This window comes from Malus domestica, chromosome 11 (genome assembly GCF_042453785.1).
Source record: "Malus domestica chromosome 11, GDT2T_hap1".
Classification (NCBI taxonomy): Eukaryota; Viridiplantae; Streptophyta; class Magnoliopsida; order Rosales; family Rosaceae; genus Malus; species Malus domestica.
The window spans coordinates 8326481-8335263 of NC_091671.1; the positions used below are offsets into that span (position 1 = coordinate 8326481).

Sequence of the window (8783 nt, forward strand, 5' to 3'; positions counted from 1 at the left end):
ACTTGTTTTATATTAATGTCTTCATGTGTTTTGTTTAATGCTTTTATGTAGAAAATCTGTAACAGGGAAATTGAATTGTAGAAGCCGTAGCTCATATTCATTCATTGACAGCGTATAAATATATTGGATTACAAAGAGTCCTACTAGGATACAAAGTATTCCCATCTATATCTCAAATAAAAGATAACATAAATCAACATAATTTGGTTTGTTTACAGAGGGCGGATTGGATTGGGACAAGGTCTCCTGTTTAACATTTTATGTATCGAATCGAGAATTTGAGAGTTTTTAATTTTATTTTTTTTATTTTAGACATATAAATGGCGTTCATTGAAAGTTGGTGATTGTGACTTGAACACTCTAAATCTCAAAATTTAAAGTACTGAGACCTATCTTCGTGTCCATGCACTTGTATTCTGATGCTTACTTTGTATCTAAGTAGGGAATGTTCATTTGATTTGCCATTTTACCGATTGCTTAAACTTTGATCACTTATCTTGTACAGATAAATTTGAGTTATTTAAAATGGAAATGCACCATGGAGGTCACTTTATAGAAGCCTGTAATATGAACTGTGATCTAATGTCCAGGTGGGATATTGAGGATTGTGCGAAGAAGTTAGGGTAACTGAGACTGCTAAGTACTATTACACATTGCCAAATGACAGAACTTACAAGCCTATGGTTGCTGATAGTGATTTTTGGACTCTAACTACTGTATTGCCCCTTAATAGAGTGGCACTTGTGTAAATTGTTGGAGATGACCAACCGATCAATTCAGCCCTAACATTGAAATTCAAGCTTCATCAAGCTCTTCTGACATTCCTCACATGTCAGCCCCAAACATTGAAATTCAAGCTTCAACAAACTCTTTTGACATTCCTCACACGTCTAATCCTTTTGGCATATTTGAGGGATTTTTGGAGCAAGCTTATGAAGGAGATCGGGAACAAGACAATCTTGTTGAGGTAGGTATACATAACGTGGAAAAGGAAGAGATAGATGGCGATGGCAATTCGGAAGATTCAGATTATCGAGACTCAGACTATGAACTAAGTGATGTCAATGACAACTTATTTGACTACAATGTAGGGAAAACTAAAGGGAAAAATACCAGTGGAAAATGCAATGGAAATAGGAAAGCACTGAACCCTTCCCTGATTTAGGATTTGGAGATGTTGAAACAGACAACAAAGATTCTGTTGGCTTTAGAAGTGGTTCTAGCTGATCATCTGAAGGTGAACAACCAGTGAAGCGGAAAAGTAAGAAGAAACTGCCCAAACTCATTCCTTTTAGAAGTGACTAGAAAAAATGTTCGCGCTCCGCTGCGGGTTTTGAAATCGTAACCACAGTTCAACACACCCATATCTAAATAATTCATAAACCAATCAAAACAGCTGAATTCACATGGTAAAATAAGTCTTCAATTTGCATCCTATGTACATCCAAAAGGGCGGATTTCTAAGTCCAAGTTATATACAATTTGCATGAGTTTTTCATATGAATTTGAGAATGATGGTGATGTGGCTAAAATGCACTTGCACATATATCCAAAATTGAGTCCTGAATCCTTGTAGCATAAGTATAAAAGGAGGTGATGCGAGACAATCTGTTAGTGAAAAGTAACTCTTACAAACTCTAATGAATTACCATCCTTCTTTTTCTTTGTCTTAGTGTTCTTTGACTTAACTACAGTAAAAAGAAAACCTCAATAAGTACTTGCAATCCAATGACTCGACACTCAGATCAAATAAAAGTTGTCGCTTCACAATTTCCAATTTCAATTCCTTACCAGCCTTAGTGAGCATCTCACCAATTTCATTCTCTTCTTGAGTTTCAAATGAATTACCATCCTTCCTTTCCTATTTCTTAGCTTTCTTTGACTTACCTACGGTAAAAAGAAAGCCTCAATGAGCACTTGACCTTATAACTATATACTACAACAAAAGTTCCATCCAATGACTCTGCACATCAAACAAAGGTTGTCACTTACTAATTTCCAATTTCAATTCCTTACCAGCCTCAGTGAGCATTCCCCAATTTCAATCTCTTCTTGAGTTTCAAATGGGCTAGGATCGGCTACTCCATCATTTAATAGAAAAAAATTAGATTAATCAAGTTAAAAGAAGGAAAGGGTTCTATTGTCGACACTTCAAAAGCACCCAAGCATTTTCATACAACTTGAGTTGAAGATTACCGCAGACGATAACGAACTCTAGCTCCACCACAAAAGGAATATGATCTTCCTCTCAACTTGTATTTGCAGTTGTTACTGTAACATCTGCAGACAGCATACATAAGCACTTATTTGATAATTCTCCAAAAAAAAAAAAAACACTTATTCAATAATATACCAAATCCAATCCAAAAAACAAAGAGGGTGCCATATCCCTGGATTAACAGAGCATCTTTCTTTGTGTTAAAACAAATTGTGATTTGGTTTTGGTAAAGCAGAAAGATTACCAAATATCTCGGGCATAATCGCAATTCTGTTCCATTATTCGAGCATTTTACTGTCCTTCTAGTTCTAGCTCTCTACATGGGAAATACAATAAGACAGAAAAAATAGAAGTTAGTGATAACTATTACATAGTGAGAGCAAATAAGAGTTTTGATTTTAATCTCAAAATAGAAGTAAGCGATGCAGGCTGTGATTCTCTGACTGTATCGTAGTCTCCAATATATACGTAAGGTATGTGAGCTGAACACAGAAAAAAGATAAAAATGATACATAAACGATGTTTTGAGGGGAATGCCAGAACTGAACATAATATATTGGGTGAGGGGAAAATAGTAGTTAAAATTTATATACCAATAACAAAGAGCTAAAAAGGAATGAAAACTCGTCTTCAAGGTGTACTACAAAATTGTTTGTAATTTTGTCCTAGTAATTATAGTCCAAGTCTTCCATGTATAGCAATTATATTCTAACTCTTCCACATAAGGCTTTTCTTTTACTTAAAACTTCTCAACATCCACTGGAACATCCAGAACACCATCATCAGAACCGCTAGAGCCCTAAATGTTTTCTCCTATTTTAATTAACACAACATTCTTTAAGCATAATGTGATATAAAATATGAAATTAATATGGAACAGAAATCTAATTACACCATGAAAGTGCAAACACATGTTAAAGCTACGCAATGTTTGTACTATCCATTATGCACACCTTTGTTATACATGTATCATATTCATACGTCTTTTCGCTAAATACTGCATTTTCTGTGTACTTCTCAAAAGAACAAAAAAATACAGGCAACAATATGTAAAAAAACATGACTAGTTTTATCTGTTTCAATGCCTAATCTATATTGTACCAATTGCTAAACTTAGGATTCACATACCTACAATCCAAAAATCGAAATACAACCATGAATCACAAAACCACCAAATATAGATTCAAATCTCAGAAAGTTTGAATGTCATAAATAAATTAATAATTAGTTTCCAAAAAAAAAAAAATTTAATTAATAATTCTTATCTAAATACAACAAAAAATAAACATTTGTTCCTGTAAAAATACCCAAACCAATGCAAACCAAAATCTGATGGGGTTTCCATTGTCAAGTACCAAAACCAACAATTAATGATATCAAGAGCCTTGCGATCATGTAATATATAAAATTACAACAATGAATCAAGCGATTCACAGATACAAAAATTACTTATAAAATAATTTTGAAAGTAAGTAAAAAAAAGGCTATTGCTAACCTTTCATTCTAAGTTTGGGGGTGGAGGATCCAGGCAGCACAGAGGTACTTTTGTTCAAGCCCAAATCACAGATCCAACATGCAGGCATTCTGTTCAACATTCACCAATTTGTACATGAAAACAAACAGAGCACATCCATGAGCATATTAGACAAATTCAAGATCTAGGGATCAGTGAATGAGATCACACAGAGATCACAGACTTTATTCACGGATGCAAAGACTAAAAAATTCATCTAATCCAAGTAATATTAGTGCAGAACCAGGGCTCATACCTTTTCCTTTTGAATCCGTAGGCCTTGGCTTCTACACCGCTATTTTTTTTTATTTCGTTGGATCTCATATTTGGTCTTACTGTTGTTATATCCGTTTCTGTTCATCCTTGTCAATCCTGAAAACCCACAAAGACATTAGACATGGAACCGTCTGCATATCTTCTGAAAATGAGAATGACAGGACAGAGGGGGATTTTTTTTTTTTTTTCAGCGTTTTACCTTTGTGGGTGTCGGAGACCTGCGATTTGATTCCTGCATAGCTGGGTTTGGTTTCGGCTTTAGGTAGTGCGAGGGGAGATGTGGAAAACAGGGAGGGCTCCAGAACGAAGATGCATATAAATACAACAACCACATCAACTTATTATGAAAAAAATGCATCTTATTGCAACGCACCAACAAATACTCAATCAACATAACTGAATCTACACAATCATATAGTATCAATGCTTTTGTTCTCTATTAATTAATCAACCCAACATTTCACATTTCCTTTCCTCATGTACGATAAGTATTCAAAGTCATACCATCCCAATTCCACATAAGATAGTACACAAACCTTCAGAAAGATGCCAGCGGATAGCCGAAAGCTGGGTTTCGTGTTACAGCAACGAGACCTTCCATCGTTCATGAATCACAACAAAACACCATAAAGTTCTTATGCCTACACTACATTTACCAAATCAATTCAAAAGGGTCCTTACAGTAAAGAAAATGATCTATAAGTAATGCATGGTGTCACTGTCAACTATATTAATGTCATTATTATGTGAGAAAAAATAAAAACCCAGAAATTGAAAGAAACAACGCGGAAATTCCAGATCAAAGCGACAACTGAAGACGCCCAAAAATACCAATTTGGGAAATCATGAGAGCAAGGATCAACTAAGAACTCACCGAAATCGAATCCAATGAAGAGAACAAAGAAAATATTCTACAATAAATACAGAAACAGAGTTTCCTACAACACATAATAAGATTCCAGAGGTGCACCAATGGAAACGTAAATCACCATATATAAGTAGACAAAGTTTCTAGCAATATATACGAAAACCTCTAAAAAATCTACCTAAACTCAAAAAGGAGCAATTCCATTTCCTTACATGGTGCGACACACAGTGGGTTTCACCGCTATTAATCAAAATATGCAACATGAAAGCCTGTTTGATCACTGTGTCAGAGTTTCCGCTTGTCTGCAAAATTGGCAAAATTGGCACACAGGTTCACAACTCGTCGTCTTCCCTTTATCAATGGCTCCTTTAAATATCCAAATGATCAAGGTCGATCATGCTCGCTGAATACTTTATGAGCTCCTTTTGGTAATCCACCTAAAACAAATAAGCACAATATCTTTGTAAACTGGTATTTCACTCAATGATACATTAGTTATGGCATCTTTGGAACTAAATGACTTCAACCTTAATATCCTATAAGCAGTATGTTTCTATATTTTAAATCATGCTATGATAACGGGTAAATGTAGATGATACAAAAGTAATTTTTCCATCATGCATACTTTCGCACTATTTAGCAGAGAACTTGGCCGGACTCGATTACGAACAACATTCACAATTTCATATAGAACTTCAAAAGCCAGAGACTTTAGTGTAAATTACAATAAAATTTCACAAAGAAAGCAAATTGTAATAGAAGTCTGATCTACAATTAGGATTTACCTAGATATGGTGATTTAAGAGAGAGGGCAAATTGGGGGAAAATTAATTTCAGAACCCTAACCCTAAATTAGTTCTGAGCATGGATTTGTTCATATGGGGACCTATTCACCCCACTCCTCCCTCTTTTTCTGCCTGTCTCTCTTTCTCCTTGTAACCTTTCCCCTCACCGAATCTCACACCCATCCCTCAATCTCACCGACAGCAACCACCCTCTCCCAAATCGAAATGACAATGGATGCAATTGGAGATTCGACATTCAGGAAGCAAATGGAAAACGAACCACCCTCTCCCTCTCTCTCTCTGTTGCTCTGTCTCTCTATCTCGACCCAGAGCGGCATGCCCTCCCATCCCCCCAACAACCCTCTGACCGATGCATCAGCCACAGGACACCCACCCGCACGTCCCTGCCGAAAATCCTCTCCCCTAATTCCCGGCGAACGTCTCCCTCCAATGCGTCGTCAACCCTTCTGTACGTCTTCCCTCTCTCTCCTCGAGTCAAAACCCAGCTCCAACCGAAAGACTGAAAACCTCTCAAGCCCAGTGGTAATCTTGTAAATAAAGCGAAATTTGGGCTGAAATCAGCCCGGTGGCAAGATCGTAAATAAAGTGAAATGTATCCAAAATTTCACAGTGCCACTCCCCCCCCCCCCCCCCCCCTACTTTAGACTATAACGTAATTTGGATATGAAGAACCCACAATTTAGAGCTGGAATGATATTTGCCAATAGAAAGGAGTTCAGACAAGCAGTGACATATTATGGTTGTGTGAATGGAAGACAAATAAGATTCCCAATAAGAGATCGTTATAAGGTTCAGGGTAAGTGTACAAAGGAGGGATGTCCATGGGTGATTTATGCAAGCAAAATAGATGGGAGCTCTGCACTTATGGTGAAGACACTCAATGATGTCCATACATGTCCGAGAGAGGAAAAGCTCAGACTATGCACCTCAACTTGGTTATCACATAGGTATGCTGAGGATTTGCTTGACAATCCTAAATGGGAAGTGTCAAAATTTCAACAAATTGTTCATAAACAATATAATTTGCGCGTAACACCATCTCAACTTTATAAAACACGATCATTGGCAGCTGAGAAGAGTGAAGGGGCTTATGTGGAGCAATATGCAAGGTTATGTGATTATTGTGAGGAGCTCAAGCGAAGAAATCTTGACAGTACAATTTCGGTGAAGGCTGAAATGGAAGTAGGAAGGCCTAGGTTTCAGAGGATGTATGTATGCTTTGCAGCATTGAAAAAAAGAGAGCTTTACTAAAAAGGGTTTGAGCTAACTTTGATTTAATCAAAAACCACATACTAATTCTAATTAATGAAAATATCATGGCTTTTAATGAAAAATGACAAAAACTGAAAGAAAACAAGCCTAAATAAAAGGCCCACAAGCTGGAAGCATGCCCAGCGTGCAAAACAATTTTTTTTCTTTTTCCAGTCCATACCCCTGATGAAATGCCACTTCCGTCACCCAAAACGTTAGAATTTTGAATGTCCAAAAGCTATTTGCTTAATTTGTCTTGTTGTAGAATTTTGAATGTCCAAAAGCTATTTGCTTAATTTGTCTTGTTGTAGAATTTTGAATGTCCAAAGCTATTTGCTTAATTTGTCTTGTTGTAGAATTTTGAATTTCCAAAGCTATTTGCTTAATTTGTCTTGTTGTACTGCAATTGCATGCGCAATTGGCATGAGTTTGTCATAGTTTCATACATCAAATTATATTTTTTTCTGCCATCATTACTAGTACTACTGCCGTCCTACTCTTTCTAAATTCTTTCTTTCCACTAAATTACTCAACCATCCACTATAGGACATTTTTCCCATTAATTTCTTAGTTTATAGACGAGTAGTTATGTAAACTGCCATCAAATTAAAATTGCATGACAACAATATCCCATCAAAGTATGATATACATCAACGAATTAGTTGTCTTAGATTGCAGTTTTTCAAGTCGTCTTGTTACATCCTAGCAACAACCTGAAAACAAATGAACCAAAAATGCGTCAAAATCATACTAAAATTTTGATACTTCACAATTCTTCAAGTAAAAAGAAAAATGAAGCGTTAATGAAAAATGCTTGAACTAACATTAATTTAACAAAAACCCACCTTAAACAAGGCTTGACAACCACTTGAATTAGCTTAATTAGGTCCCTTCTGTTCTGCTTTCATCTCTTTCGTCATCACATTGAAATGCAGCTTGTGTCAAAGATTCTGACATAGCCATTGCATCAACGGTTGTTCTATCACACCAACCTCTTCATATCTAATTTATTCACATATACATATTGTGGGAAAAATCAGAATAAACATACTCAACAAAGAGTTAGCCTGATTAGCGTCGGCATGAATGCTTACGCATTTCTACTTGTGGCTACACTGCCATGTGCCAAGCCAATGGCATGCTCTCACCCCATTATTTTTTTAAATCACATGAAATTAATTGACGTATTATTGCACTAAATTAATAATATGAGCAACATAAAGTACAAACACATGTCTCTCATTTTCTACTATAATCCACACAACTTGGGATTTCCAGATGAAGAAAATTAATTGCAGAAAGAAATAAAAAAGAAATTCTGTTATTTTTGTTTTTAGTCCATCAAGAAGAGGAGAGGGAATATTATTTTATTATTTTATAATTTTTTTTTGATTATTTGAAGGAGAACTGATATAGGAAGAAGAGTTTTAATAAAAATAGCTTGATCCAAGAATATTTTAATCAAAAAACAATTACAAAGACATAAACTTGGTGTATAATTATAACAAATAGTAAACACAATCATGTATGAATTATAACTTTCACTATTCACGATATCCTTTTTTCTTTCTTCTACTACAGATGTTGAGGGACGAGCTCGAGATTCTGAGAGTAAATGTGAATGTTTTCAACTAATTGAGTTACAAGTCTTTGTTATTTTAGCCATATTTAAAAGGACGAATTTAGTTAAGTCCGGGATATATGAATACTAGTAGGAATGTAGGATGTCTAGATGCTTATGTTGTCAAATTGTCAAATTGTACCATTATTGATCGTATATATATTTTTTATTTTATTTTTTTTATCAGGGTATGTCACTCTAATCCTCCTTAAAATAAGGAGACACTATTT

The 8783-nt window shown here is 35.5% G+C and overlaps 1 long non-coding RNA gene across 6 annotated transcripts; it reads right to left on the bottom strand.

Annotated features, from left to right (window-relative positions):
• Positions 1-1555: 1555 nt before the first annotated feature.
• On the bottom strand, positions 1556-6403 carry LOC103406126 (uncharacterized). 6 transcript variants are annotated; one of them, XR_003771307.2, is made up of 11 exons: positions 5661-6403; positions 5088-5312; positions 4544-4601; positions 4207-4303; positions 3988-4103; positions 3714-3802; positions 2463-2534; positions 2197-2280; positions 2017-2078; positions 1792-1887; positions 1556-1688 (listed from the first exon to the last, which is right to left on the bottom strand). It is a non-coding gene; the product is annotated as an uncharacterized lncRNA (long non-coding RNA). The 6 variants fall into 6 exon arrangements; XR_011573091.1 differs by having other exon boundaries at positions 4544-4648; XR_011573092.1 differs by having other exon boundaries at positions 1993-2078; positions 4544-4648.
• Positions 6404-8783: the final 2380 nt, after the last annotated feature.